Source organism: Anabrus simplex, chromosome 1, assembly GCF_040414725.1.
Source record: "Anabrus simplex isolate iqAnaSimp1 chromosome 1, ASM4041472v1, whole genome shotgun sequence".
NCBI lineage: Eukaryota > Metazoa > Arthropoda > Insecta > Orthoptera > Tettigoniidae > Anabrus > Anabrus simplex.
The window spans coordinates 423570991-423596419 of NC_090265.1; positions in this window are offsets into that span (position 1 = coordinate 423570991).

Consider the following 25429-nt stretch of genomic DNA (forward strand, 5'->3'; position numbering starts at 1 on the left):
CCGATGATCTTGATGACCAGCTCCCCGATGAGCTCCGCGATCGCCGTGAGGAGATCAATTATGCGTATCGCCCTTTCCCCACCGGTTGTACACCAATAGTGTCGGGAGTCTGTAGTCGGGGGTGGTCAACGAGCTGAGCGCCGCCTGTAGCTCCCCTGCAGTCGTAGTCGGCCGGTCTCGCTGGTACGGATAGCTTCTGTCGCTTCTCCATCCTGGTCCTCCTGAAAAGAAATCCTGCAAGAGAACAGAAAGCGAGCACTGAGAAGTGCTCACTCTGACAAAAGCTCCTTCAAAGTTGTACTAATAAGTACAGCTGCCTGACTAGCACTTAAAAAGTACAGAGTGCCTGGCAAGGAGAGAGATAGCAGAGCGAGAGGCACGTACGTCCTTCCGCTACAACAGTCAGCTCGTCCTTATGAACAAGCAGCAGCTTGCACGCGCTTATATATCCCGCTAGCCACGCATGCGCAGTAGCACTGATAAGGGACTTAGTAACTCGCTAGGAAGTCTTACAGCGGGATCTGTCATGGTCTTATTATAGACAGATGCCTGATCAGCACACGCGTGACGTCAGAGCGTTCAAGGACACATTGTGGTGTCCTTATCTTTGCTGTGTGTGCAGCCATTGTGGCCAGCTGCACCGGCCGCTTTATTGTTATCAAAGTATTTTAGGGGCCCTTAAAAGGCCCATTGGACCTCCCAGGCAAGCCTGGTCAGACAGGAAAGGGTAGTAAATAGGATAATTCTTATGTTTTAAAGTATAGTGTTGCATTACCAAACAAATTTAATTTCAATGAACTCTCTTCAAAGATTACTAAGGGTGTTAAGTTTGGTTTCTTTTCATTTCCATACCAGTGTTTTAAGTGGGCTGCAAAGACTGATAACTTTAGTTTTTGTGGTCCATTTGTTGCAAATCACACTCACTATTACAATTATTTGCAGAAATATTTCAAATATTATAAGGAGAAATTTAAGTGCAATGGTTCTTTGAAGTATTGTCAATTTGCATATAGCAATTGGAGTTTGGATGTTGCTAAGTGGTGGAATGGAATTATTAATAAGAAGGTTGTTAAAAGTAAGCAGTTGTTTTTGTATGGTCCTTCCAATACTGGTAATACTGGTAAGACAGTTAAATAGGCATGGCCATTGGTTGGATAAGTACAGAGAACTTGTTAATTGGTATGATAGCTTTAATAATAGGTTTAATTTATATTTGGTTAATAATTTACCTTATGCGTGGCATGTGCATGGAGAATAGAAGTTATACATCGTCACGAGTATAAAGTTAGAAGAGATAAACCATTTACCAATAGAGATTAATTTGCTACATCTAACAAAGTAGAAGCGTTCTTGCAGATAACAATCGATGAGGGTGTTGTTGCTGTCAAAAATGTACAAACTTCAGCCAACTCCTTCTGGGAGGAGGAGGTAGCGGTAAGGTAGAGGAGGAGCCCTTTAGCCCATTAGCCCTTTAGCCCATTAGCCCGTTAGCCCTAGGAGGAGGAGGAGGACGCGGTCAGAAGGAGGAGGAGAAAGTCCTTTCAACCTTTTGCCCTTCTGATAAGACGTGACCCCTGGGTTCCATTCCCTATTATGTGTGTAGCACGATTACTTTTTCGGTTCAGCATTTTACAATCATCTTGCATAGTAGCCCTCTCCTGCACAAGCTACATGCTTGTAACCCATGCCAACAGATTGAAACAATATGTTTCCGAACCGATATTTCATGTTAGATGTTTATGCGATAACTTGTTCAACTGCTAGGAGCTTAAATGTAGCCAACGTATTTCTTATAGCACTAGGCGTTCTGTTTAATTTCACTTTGCGTGTTTGTGATAAGAGAACAGGGTTCGAATCTATGTTTTCCTATTGTAACTAAATCATTCGAAATCTATACAGATTTTTTCTGTTGCATTTGTTCGATTCCCGCAAAATTTATCTCCTTAGGACAAAGGTATCCCCTGCAAAGTAGTAAAATCATTTTATCTGCAGTAATTAAGAAGAAGTATGTCGGATGGAGATATAAAACATTTGCAATTCTATGTGTGCGCGCTGATTGCTTAAGAGTACGATTGTATCAACAGAGAGATTAATCTTGTAATATTTTAGCACTGATAGCCAACATATTTCGTCTTGTTCTACAATCAATTCTAGTATATGCTAATTGTAACTTGTTTTGATGAAGCGCAGTAGCGATAAAAGTTTTCTGTTCAATAGTCAACATGTTTTGTCTTGTCGGATAATGACATACTGCATGTCAATTCTATATTCTTACAATTGCATTCTGTAACTGGATTGAACTTGTTTTGTTTTGTCGGATACAGCATTTTCTTATCCTAAAATATTTTTGCATGCTGAAAAAAGAATTACCTTCTCCTTACCGCCTCCACCTCCTACCGTTTTATTCTCAATCGAAAAACTTATGCGACGAGGATAACGCTACATAACGTAAGTATATTTGTTTGTAATGTAACGTTTAATTGAGGAAAGCATCTGTCTGTAAGATGAGGGGTAGAGCTAACCTCACTAACTGTAAGGAGGAGTCCTTTTGGCACAAGGAGGAGCAGCCCATTTGCCCTTTTGCTAGGAGGAGGATCCTGCCTTGACAGAGGAGGAGGAGGAGGAGGAAGAGGTCATAACAGCCTATGTATAGCCGCCATCTTGTACTGTAGCCTCTAAGCTAGGTTTCTTCATAAGAGCCTAGAGCAGTCGCCATCTGGTCTATACGAATAGAGTATAGCAATTATCTTGCATAATAACCCTTGCCTCATTTCTCGAATTTCAGGCTGATCAAACTAATAGGTTAGAAGTTGTGAGCTCCTGAGGCGACCCTCTAGTTAAGGTCTATACGAATAGAGTATAGCAGTTATCTTGCATAGTAACCCTTATCCCAGTCCCTCGAAAGTTAGGCTGGTAAAACTAATAGGTCATAAGATACATGTTGTGAGCCCCTGAGGCAGCCCTCTAGTTAAGGCCTATACGAATACAGTATAGCAGTCATCTTGCATAATAGCCTTTGTCTCGTTTCTCGAATGTTAAGCTGATCAAACTAATAGGTCGTAAGTTACAAGTTGTGAGCCCCTGAGGCAGCTCTGTAGAGTTAGGCCTATAAGACCAATGTATCGCCATTAGCTCCTAGTCCATCTCCTTAAAGTCTCATATAACCAAAGTATAGGGACGATCTTGCTTCGCTTTCCCTAGCACTAAAATGTCTGCGGCCGCTATCTTGCGCAGTTATCCTTAGGCCGTCACCTTAATTCCTATGTCACCCCTGTGCCAGGTTTCTTTATAAGAGCCTATGTATAGCCGCGATCTTGCTCTGACCCACGTTCTAGGAGTTAGCCTCATAAGAACCTGTGTATAGCCGCCATCTTGCGCATTAGCCTCTAAGCTAGCTTTCTCCATATAAGCCTGTGTATAGCCGCCATCTTACACAAGCGTCTATAGCCATCATATTTCTCTATAAGAGCCCGTGTATAGTCGCTATCTTGCGCAATCGCCTATGGCCATCTCATAAGGGTGTGGTGGCGGCGGCCCCCAAACCCGTGACTTATACTACTCATATCTTCAGCATATAACTGATCTACGTCATCTACAAACAACGAAGAAATACCTTCGAGTCTCGTTTCTATGTCAAGGATTTGCTACGAGTATCTATGTTAAATCTAAATATATATTGATGAATTTCAAATGCCAGATTACGGAAAACAATATATTGCGAAGTAGGATGTGGTAATGAAATCAGAAAAATGATTTAAGGTGTCTGAACTCGACCAAAATGTAAACCAAATTCAAAATAATGGTACAAATGATCATTTAAAAGCTTTATTCCTGATAGAACAAATTGAATCTTACGGGAAGAAAAACTGAAATACGGAGAAACGACGCTAAAAATTTGCGTCCTCTGGCATGGGAAAGCACCTGACAGCTACAGATTTTAGAACCTTGCACTGCCTAACTGAACCACGTCAGAAGATGCTAAAAATGGCGAAACGGGCATAACATTGCTCTCCAAACAGCGGCTTCAATACGAATGTCGCAACATCATATGTGTGGAGGAAAAGGTAGGATAGCCGATAATTATAAGATGGTGATTAAACCCAAAGTTATTTATGACCGCAATCTCGATCAGTTTATCGGATACACTGAGGCAGAATTAGAGAAACCGGGAAGAAGTGACAAACTCGCTAATAGACTTCTCTGCTTCTGCGGACGAGACAGCTTGTGATAGTACATATATCACACCCCCGAATTATATGTACAAGTTAGAGATATTATTGTCAGTATTCGATTTATTATTATTATTATTATCATCAGTATTTCATTTGTATATTTTGCCATTTATATTGGTAAGCTGGAAGTTATCCACACATGTAGGTATGAGTAATTTGTTTTGCACGAGTGGGAAAACATTGCTTTAATAACTCTGGTAATTTGGTTGAGTCATGTGGCTACCCCAGTGTTTGTTGTGATGTACTTGTGTCGGGATATTCCATGAGTCATGTAAATATCCCAGTGTCTGATGAGATGTGTTTGTTGATGTTGTTGTACTAGGGAAGTTCGGTGAGTCATTTAATAAACCCGAGTGTTTGTTATTGTCTTGGAACCTAGTATGAGTCCAGGGCATGGTATTGACCAGTAGAGATCACTCATGATTGGCGGGCAAGCACCAATCCAGACGTATCATCTGAGAGGAGGGGGATGTTGATGTCTATAAAGGTTGATCATACGGCGGCAACCGGGGACATTGTAATGTAACTACTACAACTACAAGCAGTAACACTGTATGAAGGAACGACAACTGACACTGTACGGGAAGGAAGTGGTGCTGATACACGCTACTGGAGTGACACGGCTGCAATGGACTGGACTTCAAACGTTCGTGGAGCGTAGTTTTGTTATGTTCGTGGAAAGTGGCTGATTGTGGAGAGTGCTTGCGCATTAAGTATTGTAGCACTTGTGGCGGCCTAGCTTTATATGTTGGTGAAAGCTATCTCAAACTTTCCATAATTTATGTTGAAGATCGACAGACGTGTGTATATATCTTTACAACAAGTGTTAAAATATGTGAACACAGTAGTACAAGGTACAGTATCTGCGTGATGTGATAACTGCCGATTATGAGAATCGGTAAGTCGAATTGATATAGAGACAGTGAAGGGTATTTATCTTCATACATGTACATTGTTCATCGCACTATCTACAAATGGTAGCTTAGTTCTCGCTTTCGTTTTCCCACGATTTTCATTATTGTTGTTGTAAATATGGAGTCTTCCAGCAATATTTTATGTGTGTATTATATGTATAATGTTGTATGTTGATGAGGTGCTCATGCACGGAATTTGTTAAGAATATAGTTAGCTATTTCAGAATCAGTGTTACTGATGAACCTAGGTGCAGTTCCTACCTATTTAGTCGTTTTCAGGAGGTTAGGTCAGGCCTGCAGCAGATGTACCATTACGCAGCATTATGTACACGCCCTGGGATATAAAGTTTATCATGCTCTTATCTAAATTCGAGAGATCCATTCTGGTGAACTCTGGCGCCCATACGACGGACATTTCGGTTAATTATGCTTATTAATTTTATTAAGTTTTTGAGTAATTTTATTTATATATTTTTATTCATGATTTTATTTATTAGTATTCATCAAAAAGTTACAAGCTCAGTAAAGAGAACTCTAGCGACGCTTCACGGAAGTATCCAGAGGCCGAGTCTAGTGTGCTGTATTTCCCGGCCTTATGTATCTCGTAGGCAACGGTCCAACTACCTGTGTTTCGAAGGAGCAACCAATTCTGAAGCCATGTTTCCTGCTATATAGCCAATGATTTCCCTTCCAAAATGTTGTAATATACTCCGCAATTAATTGTTCCATTTGCTTGCAAACTATTGCAGTCAAGCTAATCCCCTCCTTTGTAAACTGGGACCACAATAGCCTTTTCCCAGTTGCTTGCGACTGTCCCGTTATTTAAAAACACAGTGAATAATACTCTTAAATATCGAATCATTTATTGGCTGGGTCTGTATAAATAGGTTCGATGCATAGAAATAACCTTATAACCTGAAGTGCACTGACTTTCATAACTATATTTGAGAGTTGCCTCTAAGTTTGCATGAGTTAGCAATACTAAACCCAACCTCAGTCGCTCCATTCTCTTCATCACCACTGTTTCTACTTTTCCCCCCCCCCCACCGATTTGAAATTTTGCCATAGACGTACTTTGTTGTCCAACAAAGACAAAATAATTATATTCTTCGACAAACATGAACACCACGACCGGTATAGTTCCAAGCGATAAGGAAACTACTCGTATGCTGTTCAAAGAGCGTATAGGTATTAATACGCTCTCTGTGGACATGCAAGGAACTTCGAGCTCGGGCTCAATTTTTGTTCCAAAACGTTTAGGTCTTTTATAGCTGTTGTCGTAAGATTCATAAAGTGGGGCGCGGTCGATTTACTGAGGTGACCTATGTTCAGATCAAATGCTCAAAACAACTTGAAAATATTGAGCTTTCAGTCTAAAATCTTACCGAGGTGCATTAGGTTCTTCTAAAGATATATTGCAGTTGAAAACAATCCCCCTTTTTTTCATTGTTTACCAGTTAACGTCCCCGTAAGCGTAGAATTTTAACTCAAATTACTTCTCGGAGTGAACCAAGTAGACCCTAGCGACTAAATGAAACGCCCCTGTGGGTTGGGGCGGTAGAAAAACACCAATGGTATCCCCTGTTTGTTGAAAGAGGTGAATAAAAGGGGCCCCAGAGGCTCTCGACTTGGGAGCATGGTTTGGCGACCACGGGGCCAGTAGCTGAGTCCTGACATTGATTCCACTTACTTGTGCCAGGCTCCTCACTTTCATCTGTCATATCCGACCTCCCTTGGTCAACTCTTGTTTTTTCTGACCCCACCAGTATAAGAGCATTCGAGATCTAGGGAGTGTTTCATTTTCACACCCTTCGTGGCCCTTGTCTTTCTTTGGCCAATACCTTCATTGTTCGAAGTACCATATTTTCTCTCTGATTAGTGTTATATACAGGATGGTTGCCTAGTTGTAATTCCTCTTAAAATAATAATCACCACCACGACTAAATGAAACAACTAAATAATGATAGTTTCATATGACTACTACTGGCCCGGTGCACCCCATGTTAGGCAGACCATCCAGCGAGCGTGTTCTGCCCATTTTAAACCACACAGCATATTACTGTGCTGGAAGATAGAGTTGAGTATGGTGTATGAGTTGCACGGATGTTCGGGTCAGCACAATGAAACATGATATTTTGTTTCTTCAGATATGTACGTGAATCAGCTCAATGATCTCCGGCAGAGGAACAAGGTCCTAGTGAAGAAGCTGTGTTTGACGGGGAGAGGGGCAATCCGGAAGGAGAAGCAGAGAAACAGAGAGGAAATTGAGCACCAGCACGCCATCGCCTACATAGCCGAGATAACTCAGATCCACGACGATCTGCAGTGCGAGGCTGAGAACATAGCTAGGCTCGAAAACGTTGTTAGCCAGGTAACATACATTTATCCAGTCTAGCCTAAGCAAGCATCGAGTGCAGACGTGCTGGTTCAAGTGTGCCGGTAGAGTAGGAGTAGAGTGTGAGCGGTGAGTGCAAGAGCGAAGACGAGAGTGAAGAGGGAGATGATTAGTGTGGAACAATATCGGGTAGTTATTGGAAGATGGCAGGGGAAAAGAAAGAAGGAAACAGCCAAAAGAGAAGGAGGTAAAATGGAAATAAGACGGAAGGGTGAGATGATATTGGCGGTAGCGATGATTATGGTACTGCTAGTTATAGGGGGCGTGGAATTTTACCCCAGCCCGACTGGGAAGATGTGGAGGTCATAAGGAGGGTGGTAAAGGAGGTTGTGGAAGAAGTATTCCCATTTGAACAGATTAAAAATATGATTCAGGAACAAGTGAAAGAGTTCGAAAATATGAGACCATGAATCCAGGGAAAAACAGACGAAATAATTACCAAAGTGGGAAACAACAAGAGAGAAATTGCGTCACTCAAAAAGAAAATGAGGTATATGGAAGAAGAGGTGGTGAAGCTGAAGGCAGAAATAGAAGACAGTACGCATAAACGCAGAAGAAATGCGTATTTATATATAGAGTGCCGGAAGAAAAAGGGGAGGACAAAGTGATGACATTCTACAAAGTTGTGGAAGTCATCCAAAACAGAATGAAAATTAACTTCAGTTAAGTTGATATAGACGACGTGGAAAGGATAGGTAAAGCACAGGTTAACAGGCCGATAAAAGTGAAGCTGTTATCCACCCTGATGGCGGAAATAGTGATAAGAAACGTGGGTAAACTACAGAGTACAAAAATTTGGATTAATAGAGACGTGGGAAGAAAAGGGATTAAGAATATAAAAACTCTTAAGAAACATTTAGTGAGGGCCAGACTTCAAGGATGAAGAGCTCACATTAGGTGTCAGGAATTTGTGGTAACCAATGGCCAATGGACCAGATTTTGGGCAGTGACGAAATTACGGGAATCAGAAGAGAATTTGAAGCAAGAAGAAGTGATGGGGAAGAGAGTGGAAGAAATGCAAGTTATAGAAAGCAATGTCGGAGAAGACGGACGTGGTGATAAGGAAAGAACCAAGGGAAACTGAGTGAAGAAAGGCATGGAGACGAACATAGTGAAAGAGTGGTCTTGCATAGTAAAAAAGAAAGAGCTGTGAACAACAGGGTGAGAACAGAAATGTGTAGGGAAGCAGCTATGGACATAGTCAGGGAAGAGGAAAGGCAGAGAGGTGAACACAGTGAAGGAATGGATGTGCAGATTGTAAAGGAAAGGTCAGACAGGGTGAGAATAGAACTGTTTATGAACAAACGGAGGAGCAGGGGCTTAAGAGATTACTGGGGGAATGAAAAAGTGATGAGGACATAGAGGTAGAAGTAAAAAGTCAAGTAAGTAAGTAAGTAAGTAAATAGTGGATGAAGACAAGGTGGTAATATAAGGAAAGATGGTTCGGTTGGTTAAGAATGAGGAAGTTATATTGGCTGTGAGGATTTGAAATGCAGAGTGAATTGTATTTGAAATGTATAGCGAATTTAGTTGTTAAGTGTGATATGGTTAGGAGTGATTATAGTGAAGTAGATTCAAGGATTAAGCTGGAGGGAGAGTGGAGTTGGCAGGGTGAAATTTGGAATGATTGTAAACAAGGGAAGATGGTCTGGTTGATAGGTGGTGGAGTGTGCTTGTTAATGGGTTTCGGAAAGTATAGTGAATTTAATGGTTAAGTGTGATTTTGAGGTGTTATTATAGTTAAGTAGGCTTGGATTTTAAGTTTTGAATGTTTGAATGATAAGAGGGATAATGAAATTTAGTTGATGGTTAAGAGTCAGGTATGGTAATTTAAGTTAATGTTGGATCTGTGGCTTTGGTAACTGCATGCCAAGTGTAATGTTGGCCCTGTGTCTTTGCTAACGGTATGTAAATTGAAATTGAAATGTAAGTGAACTTGATGTGATATATGGTTGAGTAGATGGGTATGGCAAATCAACTAAATGTATAATGAAGATTGGATGAAAGATGGTGGAGCTGAGTGTTAACTATATGCCAACTGTAATTGAAATGTATAATGAGATTGATATGGCAGATGGTTAAGAGATGGGTTACGGTAAATCTAATGAATATGGCCTGGAGTTGATGGTATATAGTAATTGAATTGAAGGGTCGAATTTAATAATGTGATTCTGATTGGTATCTGTACGAAGGGGATGATGATTGGTGCTACTTTATGTAATGTAAATTGTGGAAAGTGGTTGATGTATTTAATTGGATTGGAGGAAAGAAGTGAATATGTGGAGAGGGACTGTAAAAAGGGTGAGGTGACAAGGTTGGTGGATGATGATAAAATTTGATGGCATTAGTTAATATGGTGAATGAATTAGGTGTTTGTAGTTGATATATGTATGAATGGTAAGATGATTTTTCTGCTTTATTGGAAGGCTGGAATTAATATATGGCGGGTATATTGCTAGTAAGGTAACAAAGTGATTGTAAAAATGGTAAGGTGATGAGGTTGGCGGATGATGGTAAAATGTGATATCATAATTTATAATGGTGAGTAGCTTATGTGATTGTAGTTGATATATGTATGAATGGAAAGATGATTTTGCTGCTTTATTGTATGTAAATTAGGACAAATGAATGGAGTGTGGTAATGACACGGAACAAGGAAGTACGTAGGTCATGCAGAAACTGCAAAGCGACGAGATTGCGGCCCACTAACACGACAGGAGGTGTAATGTTTTGGCTGTGTCAGCGAACCACAGTACGTCAATGAGTGTGGATAGCATAAGCTATGGAATGTGCGAGGTTCGCGAGTCCAGCCAGAAGAGAGATGGAGGTCTTTAACCTCCATGTGCCGATTTGCCGTTATTTCATTTTACCGCAGTATAGGTTATTTTATCCATTTCACGTATTACAGGGCTTTCGGGTCTTCGGAAGGAAGTCGCCCGTGAGCCATTTGACTCGAATTATTATATTGTTTTGTTGTATTATTATTATATTATTTTTATTATTGTTTTAATTAGGAGAGTTTAAGTTGAAAGAGCTTGTCTAGGTTGGGCACTATTATTTTTCTTCATTATTAGATCATTAAGGTAGAAAAAACTGCAGATCTGGAGGAAAATAAAGAATAGGAATAATTTGTCGCATGGCTTTCAATGCTGGAAGTCTTCAAAGACATGTTCAGCTCACCTCGTGCAGTTCTTTCTAATTGACACCCATGGGTGACCTGTGCATCTTGCTGTGTGGGATGATGACGATGATGATAATGCGATGGGGAGAGGGCGAAAAGTGGTGTCGGCAAATAACCTACTCCTATCGAACAACACTAGGAGTACTGTGGCGACGGATGAATGACCATCAATAGCTTCATATGCCCTCACCCCATATGAACACTGCGGAAAGGTGTGGAATATTGAATACAGGCTTTCGGCGTAAAAAGTGCAACAATTTTGTCTTCCTTACATTCCCACTGCGTGTGGGGCCGGTAAATAACACCCACGGTATCCCCTGTCTGTCGTAGGATGCGACTAAAACGGGCCCCAGGGGCCCTTAACTTGGAAGTGTGTGGTAGTGATGACGAGCCCCTTAGCTGAGCCCTGACATTGCCTTCAGTTGTGTCAGGCTCCTCGTTTTTATCTATCAATCAATCCATTGATCAATCAATCCAACAATCGATTAATCAATCAATCCAATCAATCGATCACTGCTGATCTGCATTTAGGGCAGTCGCCCATGTGGCAGATTCCCTATCTGTTGAATTCCTAGCCTTTTTTAATGATTGTAAAGAAATGGGAAATTTTTGAACATATTTCTTGGTAAGTTATTCCAATCCCTAACTACCCTTCCTATAAACGAATATTTGTCCCAATTTCTCCTCTTGAATTCCAACTTTATCTTCATTATGATATTTCCTAATTTTAAAGGCACCACTCAAACTTGTTCGTCTACTAATGCCATTTAACGCCATCTCTCCACTGACTGCTCGAAACATACCACTTAGACGAGCAGCTCGCCTCCTTTCTCCCAAGTCTTCCTAGCGCAATTTTGCCAACATTTTTGAGGAGGAACAGAGTCATGTGAACGAGAACAGGGAGGAGGAAGTAGCTTCTGGAGCTATCAGGAAAGATACTGTAGGGCTGACCAGGAGAGGAGGAGGTCAATTGAGGTGGGTAGGGTTGAGGATCTGGTCATGGGGGATTCCATCGTTCGACATGTGGGGAAAGTGTGTGGAGGAAGGGAACCAGGGTAGAATGTTATCCAGGAATTAGGTTGAGGCAGATGTTGACGAGAGTGGAAGAGAAGGAGGAGGGGAAGCAGAAGGTGATAGTGTTTCACGTTGGTACCAACAATGTAATGCAAGCTGGCATAAGTACCAACATAGTTGGAGATGTGTGGAATCTGGACAATGCTGCACGGAGAAAGTTTAAGGAGGTGGAGATTGTTATCAGTAGAATACTGTGTAGGAGGGATGATGACTGGAGGGTGATTGGTGATTTAAATGAGACTGTGGAATGGGTATGTGGGAAACTGGGAGTGAAATTTCTAGATCCTACTGGGTGGGTAGGAGATAGGAATCTGCGCTCAGATGGCCTTCAATTAAACCACAGTGGTGCGTATAAGTTAGGAAATTTGTTTGGAAGGGTAATAGGGTGGTACATTCAGGGAAACGAGGTGGTCTAGGGAGCTGTGATAAGGGTACAGAGATCTAGAAGTCAAGTAGGGATGACATAACATTGAACTGTATAAGTATTGTCAAGAAAGGAATAGAATTAAGTAACTAATAGATATATATTTACAAGATATTGTAACAGGAGTTGAATCTTGGTTGAAAAATTATATAATGGATGCAGAAATTTTCTCACGGAACTGGGGTGTGTATCGTAGAGATAAGATAGGAATGGTGGGAGGAGGAGTATTCATTTTGGTGAAGGAAGAATTTTTAAGCTACGAAAAAGTTAAAGATGAGACACATGAAATTCTAGGTGTAAGGCTCATTTTTAAAGATAATAGGGAACTTGATATCTTAGGAGTGTACATACCAGAAAAGGGTAGCACTGACACGGATTCAGAATTATTTGATAAGATAATAAGCTATGTGGGAAACGACATGGAAAGGAATGTAATTGTAGCGGGAGATCTGAATTTACCAAATTTTAATTGGGAACCACAGGAAGCATGACCAACAAATGCCAAATAAGCTAACACGGTAAGGACAGCTGAGTCAGAAAGTGATGGAACCAAACTTTTTTGCTAGTTGCTTTACGCCGCACCGATACAGATAGGTCTTATGGCGACGATGGGACAGGAAAGGCCTAGGAATGGGAAGTAAGCGGCCATGGCCTTAAGAAAGGTACAGACCCAGCATTTTCCTGGTGTGAAAATGGAAAACCACGGAAAACCATCTTCAGGGCTGCCGACAGTGGGGTTCGAACCCATTATCTCCCGGATGCGAGCTCACAGCTGTGCGCTCCTAACCGCATGACCAACTCGCCCGGTGATGGAACCAAATAGATGGGAAAATATCCTGGATGTGGTGCTGGTAAAACCAGATGAGCTCTATAGAGAAACCGAAGTAATAGATGGTATTAGTGATCGTGAAGCTATTTTTATCGTAGTTAAAAATAAATGTGGATAGAAAGGAAGGTCTTAAAAGTAGGACTATTTGGCTGTACCATATGGCTGATAAAGCAGGCCGGAGGCAGTTTTTAAAAAGTAACTATGAACGGGAGGAAACGGTAAATAAAAATGTAAACAGACTCTGCGATGAGTTTAAAGCAATTGTTGAGGAGTGTGAAAAAAGATTTGTACCTTTGAAGGTGGTAAGGAATGGTAAAGACCCACCTTATTATAACAGAGAAATTAAGAGACTAAGAAGGAGGTGCAGATTGGAAAGAAATATAGTTAGAAACGGCGGTGGAAATAAGGAGAAATCGAAGGAACTTACTAGGAAATTGAATCTAGCAAAGAAGTCAGTTATGGATAGCATGATGGCAAGCATAATTGGCAGTCATACAAATTTTAGTGAGAAATGGAAGGGTATGTATAGGTACTTTAAGGCAGAAACAGGTTCTAAGAAGGACATTCCAGGAATCATTAATGAACAAGGGGAGTGTGTAGGCGAGGATCTTCAAAAGGCAATATATACAGTCAGCAGTATGTAAAGATTGTTGTTACAAGGATAATGTCCAGATAGAGGAGGAGACTACTGTTAAAGAAGTATTAAAATTTACATATGATGACAATGACATTTACAGTAAGATACAAAATTTGAAAACTAGAAAAGCGGCTGGAATTGATAAGATTTCTGGCGATATACTAAAGGCAGTGGGTTGGGATATAGTATCATATCTAAAGTACTTATTGTATTATTGTTTGCTTGAAGGAGCTATACCAAATGAATGGACAGTTGCTATAGTAGCCCCTGTGTATAGAAGAAAGGGTGATAGACATAAAGCTGAAAATACAGGCCAGTAAGTTTGACATGCGTTGCATTTAAGTTTTGGAAAGGCATTCTTTCTGACTATATTAGACGTTTGCGAAATTAATAACTGGTTCGATAGAAGGCAGTTCGGTTTTAGGAAAGTTTATTCCACTGAAGCTCAACTTGTAGAATTCCAGCAAGATATAGCAAATATTTTGCATTCAGGAGGTCAAATCGACTGTATCGCGATTGACCTGTCTAAAGTATTTGATAGGGTGGATCATGGGAGATTACTGGCAAAAATGAGTGCAATTGGACTAGATAAAAGAGTGACTGAATGGGTTGCTATATTTCTAGAAAATAGATCTCAGAGAATTAGAGTAGGCGAAGCTTTATCTGACCCTGTAATAATTACGAGGGGAATTCCTCTAGGCAGTATTATTGGACCGTTATATTTTCTTATATATGCTCTTGAGCTTAGCCATTGTGCCGGTGAAAGTAGGAAGGATGGCACTTTGATGCCGGGGATTGATTCCCAAAATTCCTCACCCACAAGATTTCCATCCAAATATGTATTTATTTGTGAAATTAAGTTTTATAAACAGTGCCCTGCTGAGCCCGGGACAGGTGCAATACCAATTTGATAAAGGGTGAAGATGACCTAATGTAGCAAAGTCGAAACTAGTACCAATTATTCAAATGAACAGTAATAAAGAGATTAAAATTGTTCAGAAATCAAAATATCTTGGGGAAATAATAACATGGAACACAAACGAAAAAGAAGCAATAGAACACAGAACAACTAAATTTAAACAAGCACGAAGACTTACCTGGCCAACCTATAAAAAATCTCTTTCGATAAACGCTAAGCTGAAACACTATAATTCCATAGTTAAACCAGGGGCAACGTATGCTAGTGAAACTTTATTCAAAATAAATGTAAAATCTAAAACTACAACAGACAAATAACAGAAAACTGATAAAAGAATTCTTAGAACAATTATTAATAAAAAAACACCATGTTGATGGACAGTAGAGATTGTTGCCTAACAACACTGTCTACCATGAATGTGAATCAATAATATCTACAATGCGTAAAAGAAGAATTTCCTTTTTCTGGCACATATCAAGATTACCAGACACCAGGATATTGAAACAACTATTTGATTACTTTTTGAATAATAAAATCAATTATAATTAGTTCAAAGAAGTTCGGGATGATTTGGAAAAATTGGGTATAACTCGGCAACAAATCAAAGACAGAAGAGAGAAGAGGACTTTGAAAAACAAAAGCATAAGTCTCAAACTAAAAACAGTTGATCGGAAACAATATACTATATCGGACACACAAAGGGCTTCCAGGTCGGAGAGGATGAGAAAGTTATGGGAGAATAAAAAGAAGAAATTAACTCAAATGTATTGATTTAAGTGCTCAGATGTGGGCGTAAAATATGTAAATAATAATAGATTATATGAGTAAAGAAGTGGTATCACAGGTACGTATTTCGCGGATGATGTTATTCTGTTTAGAGTAATAAATGTTACAAGATTGTGAGCAACTGCAAAATGACCTCGATAGTGTTGTGAGATGGACAGCAGGCAATGGTATGTTGTTAAACGGGGTTAAAAGTCAGGTTGTGAATTTAAAAAATAGGAAAAGTCCTCTCAGTTTTAATTACTGCGTTGATGGGGTGAAAGTTCCTTTTGGGGATTATTGTAAGTATCTAGGTGTTAATATAAGGAAAGATCTTCATTGGGGTAATCACACAAATTGAATTGTAAATAAAGGGTACAGGTCTCTGCACATGGTTATGAGGTTGTTTAGGGGTTGTAGTAAGGATATAAAGGAGAGGGCATATAAGTCTCTGGTAAGACCCCAACCAGAGTATGGTTCCAGTATATGGGACCCTCACCAGGATTACTTGATTCAGGGCTGAAAAAAATCCAGAGAAAAGCAGCTCGATTTGTTCTGGGTGATTTCCGACAAAAGAGTAGCGTTACATAAATTGTTGCAAAGTTTGGGCTGGGAAGAAGTGGGAGAAAGAAGACGAGCTGCTCGACTAAGTGGTATGTTCCTAGCTGTCAGCGGAGAGATGGCGTGGAATGACATTAGTAGACGAATAAGTTTGAGTGGCGTATTTAAGAGTAGGAAAAACCACAATATGAAGATAAAATTGGAATTCAAGAGGACAAATTGGGGCGAATACTCATTTATAGGATGCGAAGTTAGGGACTGGAGTAACTTACCAAGGGAGATGTTTAATAAATTTCCAATTTCTTTGAAACCATTTAAGAAAAGGCTAGGAAAACAACAGATAGGGATCTGCCACCTGGCCGACTGTTCTAAATACAGATCAGTATTGATTGAAATATTGAAAAAATGTAAGACTGCCAATTATGCTTGCCATCGTGTTATCCTTAGCTGACTTCCTTGTTAGATTCAATTTCCTACTAATTTCCTTCATTTTCTCCTAACTTCCACAGCCAACTCTATTTCTATTCATCCTGCATCTTCATCCTAGACTCTTTACTTCTCTGTTATATATAGTGTGTCTCTATCATTCCTTACCACCTTTAAAGATACAAACCTGTTTTCACATTCCTCAGCATTTGCTTTAAACCCACCCCAGAGTATGCTTACATTTTTATTTATCGTTTTCCACCGATCATAGTTATTTTTTAAAAACTCCCTCATGCCTGTTTTATCAGCCATACGGTATTGGCTAATAGTCCTTCCTTTAAGACCTTCTTTTCTAACACATTCATTTTTTACTACAACAAAAAACAGCTTCGTGATCACTAATACCATATATTACTTCGGTTTCTCTATGGAGCTCATGTGGTTTTACTAGCACTACATCCAGAATATTCTTCCCTCTAGTTGGTTCCATCACTTTCTGAATCAGCTGTCCTTCCCGTATTAACTTATTTGCCTTTTGTTTGTCATACTTCCTGTCGTTCGCATTATCTTCCCAATTAACATTTGGTAAATTGAGATCACCCGCTACAATCACGTTCCTTTCCACATCGTTTCCCACATAGCTGATTGTCTTATAAAATAATTCCGAATCAACGTCAGAATAAGAGCACTACACCTAGAATTTCATGTTTATCATCTTTAACTTTTCCGTAGCGTATAAATTCTTCTTTCACCAGAATGAATACTCCCCCTCGCACCATCCTATCCTATCTCTACGATACACACTCCAGTTCCCTGAAAAAATTTCTGCATCCATTATATCATTTCTCAGCCATGATTCAACTCCTACTGCAATATTTTGTAAAATTACTTAATTCTATTCCTTTCTTTAGTACAATACTTCTACAGTTCAACACTAACATTTTTATGTCATCCCTACTTGATTTCCAGCACCCTGTTCCCTTAGGCCACCCCGTTTCCCTTAATGTACCTCCCTATTACCCTTCCAAACAAATTTCCTAACTTATATGTACCACTGTGAAGGCCATCTGAGCGCAGATCCCTATCTCCTACCTATCCATTAGGACCTAGAAATCTCACTCGCAGTTTCCCACATACCCACTCCATAGACTTATTTAAATCCCCAATCACCTTCCAGTCCGTATTCCACTTACACAGTATTCCATTGATAACAATCTCCTTTTTCTTAAATTTCATGCGTGCTGCATTTACCTCATCCCACATATTCCCAACTTTGTTTGTACTTATACATGCTTGCCTTACGTTGTTGGTACCAACGTGAAACACTACCACCTTCTCCTTTCCCTCCTCCCTCTCTTCTACTTTCCTCAACATTTGCCTTAACCTAATTCCTGGATATCACTCTGCCCTGGTTCTCTTTCCTCCACACACTTTCCCCACGTGTCTAACAATGGAATCCACCATGCCTAGAGCCCTAACCCTACCCATCTCATTTGATTCCCTCCCCTCTTGGTCAGCCCTATCCTTCCTCATTGCTGCAGAAGCGACATCCTCTCGCATCGGACCTCCCTTGGTCAACTCTTTTTCAGTGGCGTATGCTGCAATTAAGACATGGGCTATCACTAGACTTAGGTTACCCAGTTTCGATAGTTGGTTTAGTGAACGTCAAGCCTTAAGGGTTTTGAGCTGCAGCTAATAGCCATCGGAGTAGCCTGCTGTGTTAAGGATGGTTCACAAGCCCTAGCCTCTGTTACTGCCAATACTCAACACCTGATCAATGTAGATGATAGCTAAAGAATCAGCTTCCTCGTACTCTTAATTTCCCTAGCTCGGGGACTGGGTGCTTATGACGGCTTCACCATTCATTTCATCAGGTCACCATCAAGCCTTTCCAGAGGTTATGCATTATTATTATTATTATTATTATTATTATTATTATTATTATTATTATTATTATTATTATTATTATCTTAATCCGTTTGTCCTCCAGGTTGGTTTTTCCCTCGGACTCAGCGAGAGATCCCACCTCTACACTCAAGGCCAGTGTCCTGGAACGTGAGACTTTTGGTCGGGGGATACAACTGGGAAGGAGGGCTAGTACCTCGTCTAGGTGGCCTTACCTGCTATGCTGAACAGGGACCTTGTGGGGGATGGGAAGATTGGAAGGGATAGACAAGAAAGAGGGAAGGAAGTGGCCGTGGCCTTAAGTTAGTTACCAACCCGGCATTTGCCTGGAGGAGAAGTGGGAAACCACGGAAAACCACTTAGAGGATGGCTGAGGTAGGAATCGAACCCTCCTCTACTTAGTTGACCTCCCGAGGCTGAGTGGACCCCGTTCTAGCCCTCATACCACTTTTCAAATTTCGTTGCAGTGTCGGGATTCGAAACCGGGTCTCCAGGGGTGGCAGCTAAACACACTCACCACTACACCACAGAGGCGGACATAATAATAATAATAATAATAATTATTATTATTATTATCTCAGTTGCAAACAATAAGCATGGCCAACAATAAAGTTTGTGAAGTTCGCATGAGCCACATAACCACAAATACTTTTCATACTTACTCAAGTTGAAATACCCTTTGTATGGATTCTTGTTTTTCTCCTCCTGTTCACACTGTAACTGAGTAAGAGGGGGGGTAGGCTTACCATTTTTAATTATCAGCAATTTATCTTCATATTTCAGTTGCGAGAATGGTTTAACCAACAACTTACACACGGTTCAGCCATTGCACAAAAGTAACATCACAAGGTCACAGTCACGTTAAAATTGTTCTAAGATCAACTGAAATATACCATAATTTCCAACTATAAGCTACCAATAACATGTCCTGCACATGCAAAAACAAACTCGTGACACTGTAGCACTTGGGTGAATCCCATCAATTCGGACACTTCCGGAGAACTTCGAGTCTTTGGGCCTTCTCTTTCCACCGCTGTCTCTCTCATTAGCGGCGGCGATTTGACGGACCGAAGCCTAGCACAATTTAAGGTTAGCATCCCCTCGTTCCCCGCACCGTTCCGACATTCGCCAGCAAGCCTCGCGCGACGGGTCGAGGGGAGTGGGCCGAAGGCCTGGGCTGCGATGTTAGTCTCCGATGCCTTGCTCTCAGAAATACGAGCGACGTTCTTTCTCAATGCTTTCAAGTTTTGTAAATGGAAGAATGTGTCAGATGCTTACATTATATAATATTTAGATTTCCATCGTTCTCATACGCCACTGCTCTTTGTCGTTTTTGAACTCTGACGGTATTACGTATGGAGGTTTAGGGAGTATTTCATTTTCACGCCCCACGTGGCCCTAATGTTTCTTTGGCCGATTCCTTCATTTTTCGAAGTGTTGGTTCCCTTCCATTCTTTATCTTTGATTAATGTTATATAGAGGATGGTTGCCTAGTTGTGCTTCCTCTTTAAACAATAACCACCACCACCACCAGCACCACAATCACCACACTACCACCACCAATACCACCACCATAGTAACACTTAATAGTGAATAATTCCTCCACACAGGGTTCGCGTTAGGAACGGCATCCAGTCGTAAAAATGGTATCAATCCACATTAGTACCTGCTTCAGATATTTGGAGAAAAGTTCAAAAAGAGGGTAGTTTAACTGAACCAATCGTGAAGGTGTTGCCATATTGGGGGCTGTCAGCAATTTTGTTCCATTTTATTGAGTAAAAGTCCCTTTATAGTTGATTAAGCCCATGGACACACTGTAGTTACATTGCTTTCGCTAGCATTCTCAAACATTTGCTAGATATCCAATATCTGGTCACTTGTATATTTCCAAGCATAAGTCTAGCCATTTGCGATTGGCAAACTTTAAGCCTCTCATTGATGATATTCAGTGGAAGTTTGCTTATTTAGGAACTAAGGGTAACAGTTTAGACAGAGATGTTGACTTATGCCAATTCCAATAGAGCCCCACACGTTATCCCAGCAACTTTCCGACTTCATCTCTCCGAAATTGACTGGCTTGTTTAACATCCCATAAAAAAAAAAAATTCAAAGTTATCTTTATCAAGAATGCCATATTACTTTGGCCAGTGGTGTCAGTGAACGAGTTTGCTTTGATATTTCAAAATGATCACACATTGTACAGGTATTGCATGTCGGCTGAGTTCTTCCAATATGGAATTTACCGGTTTTCCACATGCCTCCTATTTCAAAGGACCGTTTTCGACGTCCTTCCGTAATTACATGAGGCGTCATGTCCACTGGAAGCGGAAACCTGCGAACTGAGAGTTCGGACGAATCTGTACGAAGCCTGTTCGTCCGAAATCGTGCGTACGCTATCGTCCTTCGGCTTCGTATTCGGCCGAATTACTTAGTAGGTGTATGTGTGAGAAGATGGCGTCTACTGAAGATTTTTTCTATGCATTAGATACACCTCTGCTAGCGAGAAGAGCTCAGAAAAGGAAACGGGAGTGGCTAAATGATATGTTATCAAAAAAGTAAATTTTTGGTGAACTTTCACATATATGGGCTGATCTGGAAAAGGACAAAAGACAGTATTTTGATTTTGTTCGAATGACATGTGATGCATTTCGATATATATTAGACAAATTACAAGATCAGTTGAAGAAGTACAGTAATTTTCAAGAAACCATTTCACCTGAACAACGTCTAGCTGTAACTTTGAAGTAAGCAAATGCTTATATTAAAGGGGAAAGTTGGGTATATCTCCACTTCTACTCTACCCCATTTTAACATTCTTTTCATAATTCCTAACCAAACAAAGGAAATCGTCTTTTCCCAGAGAATGTTCATTGGTATTGGGGTTTGAGTATGTTTTTACGACAGCGAAACGTAACAGAATAGCGGAAATGACACTTTGTCATCAGTGCGATAAGGCTCGAGTGCCCAGGACAATCGGAATTATGTGTGAAGTTTCGTTGTCAAGTCACAGAATGATAACATTTATCTGAAATGAGAAACTTCCTCTAGATTTTATTTAATTTGAACATTGGGTGCAATGATTTATGAGGCATTAAATATTGCAATACATCGAGTTTACTTTACAATTATTAAGGACAATAATGACTAAAATACATAGCAGTACTGTTAGAACCAACAGGTGATACAGGTGAAATATTACGCGTAGCCATCACACTACGGTTTCGCTTTTCCTGTTCGTCAACTAGCACATTCATCAGTGTCATGCGAACATGCAACTTTCTTTCTGGAGGTACATCCTGTAAAGATGGTAACAGGCTCATTAGAAACTGATAGTCGCTGTCCTGTTTCAGTTTTGAGTCTGTTCAAAGTAACTTAACTTCTTTGTTTCTATTTCCAGTAGTTTGTCGTCATAATTTATTCTTTTCTTTCCCCTTTTTAGAGGGCTCTTGAAGGGTTTGTTCTGTTGTTTATGTACCTGCTGATCATCATCATTATTTCCTAGAGAAAGACCTGCAATATTTTCCACGGATTGTGGAGTGAATAGTGCCGTAGTAGAATCAGTCACAAACTCGGTAATTCAGCGTCCAGCTCATTACTACCTGCATCTCCAGAAACATCGAGAACACTACTGGACATATTTCTGGGTTTAATAGTATCTGACAAAAAATATAGCTGGTTGAAGCAAGGCCACTTCGGTTCATCTATTGTATCTTCTTCACTTCCAGATATCTTGCCATTATATTTCTTTAGTCCCTTTCTGAACGTGTCCTTGAGTCCCCTCCATCTCTTTTTAATGTCCTCAACTGAAACAGAAAAAAAATGTTTAAATTAATATATATTCGAAAGTCCCAATAAATGCATAGTACCGCATACGAAGTTTAAAATTACAATAAGAACTTTCTTTTCAGGTACCTAGCAACTTTCAAGACTTTGGGTTATTCTTTTCGATTGTCAGATGTAACCGTTGGAAGAATTATTCACGAAACGTGCAGTGTGATATGGGAATAATTACACAATGACCATATGTCATTTCCTTCTGAAGAACAAGTCGATAAGATAGCTGCCGAATTTTGGAGGAAATGGAGATTTCCAAATTGCGTCGGCAGCATAGACGGAAAACATATTCGAATCAAATGCCCAAAGCAGTCTGGTAATATGTATTTCAATTATAAGAAGTACTTCTCTATCGTATTGCAAGGAGTGGTAGGAGCAAACTATAGGTTCATTTGCATCGATGTTGGAGCCTACGGAAAGCAGAGTGACAGTGTAACTGTTTCCTCTCGTCCAAAACACTTGGGGAGATGAAAGTTATTATCTTGGGACACCTGAATATTAAATAAACTATTTGTGGCTTGCCCGCAAATTGCCACGCAAATAGAAACAATCAACATTCCATGGTTCCCCATTTCTCTATGTAATGTTTGGGCGCCATGGTTACAGTTTTAAATAAAACTGTAAACCAACATTTATATTTACTAGCATAGAGACTTACACTGAAATCACAGGGGTAGGATTTTAAATAATTAACCATTAAGTATCGCTTAAGAAAGAAAATTAACGCAATATAAAATACAAATGAATTTATTATACAAAAAAATGAGATGAATCGGAAAAGTTTCCTTAAAGCGTGGAGGGATTTAGAATTTACTGAATTTACTATTGCTTGCTTTATCTAATTGAAGCTCACCAATTGCAGCTTCCGTTGAAGTCATCTAGTTTCCGTGGTTACTCGTTCTCTCCTTCTCGATGTAGACTTTGTTCCATGGACATCCTTCCTTCCTTCTCTGATGTGGTACTGGCTATCTGGACTAACACTCCCTACTTGCCTAGTCTTTAAATTAGACATTGGCCCTACACTTGTAAAAACTGATCAGCGTTGATCGTAAGAGGAGAAAATTCAGAGATATGAATTTTTCCATATTAGTAGAAATCTCAATCCAACTGAGCTATACTATTTATACGGTACAGACTTGTACCAAAATTCCATGGACTTGAACTAAACATAGTTCTTCGTCCAGAATATTTACTGAAAATAATACAAGCCGTAAGCTTGTTTCGTTTCACGTAGATCCGATAACATTACCGCAGCTGAGTACTGTATCGAAGCGATAACACATTGTACAAAAATACTTATGTCGCGGAGCGACCACACACTGTTTCAAAAATCAAATCACGTCGTTCAAAGTCGATGTTCACAGTAGTAGTAGTGATGGAGTATCCGTAGTTAGGTTGTAAGGTTTTAAGGTCGTAAGGTCCCGTTCTCGTGTTGAGAATCAGTATATATCCGGGCTCACCCCCACTCTTGGTAACAGTTCAATCTCAAAACTCATATACAACGAAGTATCTGATTCGATAGATCGAAGCATCAACTCCCCTTCTCTTGTTCCTTGACAAGTCCAGAAGGCGTGGCGATGATATAGCTGACCAGCTTGCAAGCCTCGCGCACGGGTCGCTGTTTACTAGCCTTGGTCATAAAATAAACCCATGACGCACGCAAAATCCCAAGCTTCAAGAATAACCCTCCGTATACACAGATATGAGATGAAATGAAAACAACTATGTCTCAACATATTGACCGTATTTACAACATAATGAATTCTTATCCTACATAATATGATAATTTAAATAATAAAACGATGTTATCATATATACAATATGATTCCAAAATGCCTTGATAACAAATGATTGACGTTGAATAAATATGTTATTACAAATAATTGCCGATGGCGGATAAACTTGATATCAAATGATATCTCGTAAAATGATATTATATTAAATTAGTAGGGCTGGAGAAGCCTGGACGGTTACAACAGTGGCATCTTTGGCTACTCCAACTTAGCCAAACAGCTGGAACGTGGTGCACTTAAAATGAATTGTGAGAAATAATTACCTGGATATGAATTACGTGCATCGCATGTTTTAGTTGGGGATGAAGGTTATCCACTGAAGACGTATTTGATGCGTCCTTACCCTCAAAGGAGCCAAGGACCCGAAGAAGAAATTTTTAACAAGCGTTTGTCACATGCAAGGCAAGTGGTAGAGTGTACTTTCGGCATACTGAGTAATAAATTGTGAATTCATCATAACGCGTTGATGTAACGAGCGGAACAGATTATAAAATGTACATGCTTATTACACACATAATTATAGATAGAGAAGGCATGAGAGAACTAGGAACCACAACAGTTGAACCCAGAAACCCTCACTTAAATAGATTTGCTACCAGAGGTGAAAACAGAAGTACTGCTAGAGCCTATGTTATAAGAAACATTTTTAAACCTATTTTGTAAATAATAGTGAGATGCAGGCATGAAGTGATCGAACAGGAAAATAAAAGTAGCTTAAATCATGATGCTGTCATAGTCAATGATATAAAAGACAGTTTTGAAGATTAATTTGTACATAACCTTTAAATGTAAGCCTAAACACAAAACAATGAGATGGGGAAACAAAACTAATAGAGATTTTTATGTAAATTACACTTCGAACTTGTATTGTTAATAATCTTAAATATAAGAATCAAATGAAATGGTATGAAAGAAATCAAATATATACTGAAATTTACCTGGCTCATCCATTTCTGTCACCACTTCACTCCATAATTTCTTCTGCACATCCCGCATATGGTAACTGGACTCTCGTTGGTCCCACAAATACCTCCTATCTTGCACCAGAAGTATCAGCTTTTCAACGTTCATGGCACAACGCAGCTCTTTGGCCGAAAAATCCAAACCAACCTGGATAGTTCGCAGTTCGTTGGTATTCGTGCGTTCACTGACGAACAACGCCGGTGCAAATGGACGCGGTCATGCTCGACATCAGCGGTTCGGCCGTTTCTGTCCGTGTTCGTACGAATTCGTCATCGCAGGTTTTTGCATGTTTCCGCTCCCAATGGACGAAAGCCCTGACTGGGTGTTCTTGATGTTTCTCGCTGGTCTGTGCAGGACTCTGTCGAATAACATTGCATTCCCTATTGCTCATTTCACGTCATCTGACTGGGATACAGATTGAAGCGGTCGGCGCGGGACTCACTTAGCAAACATACCTTAGTTTCAGTTACCATCTCATGAGTATTCTTGTGACAATAATTGAGTGGTTTCCCATTTTCCTCCCTGTTACTGTTGACCATACTAGTCATCCATCTTTTGGAGTGAGCTCTCACTTCTCAAG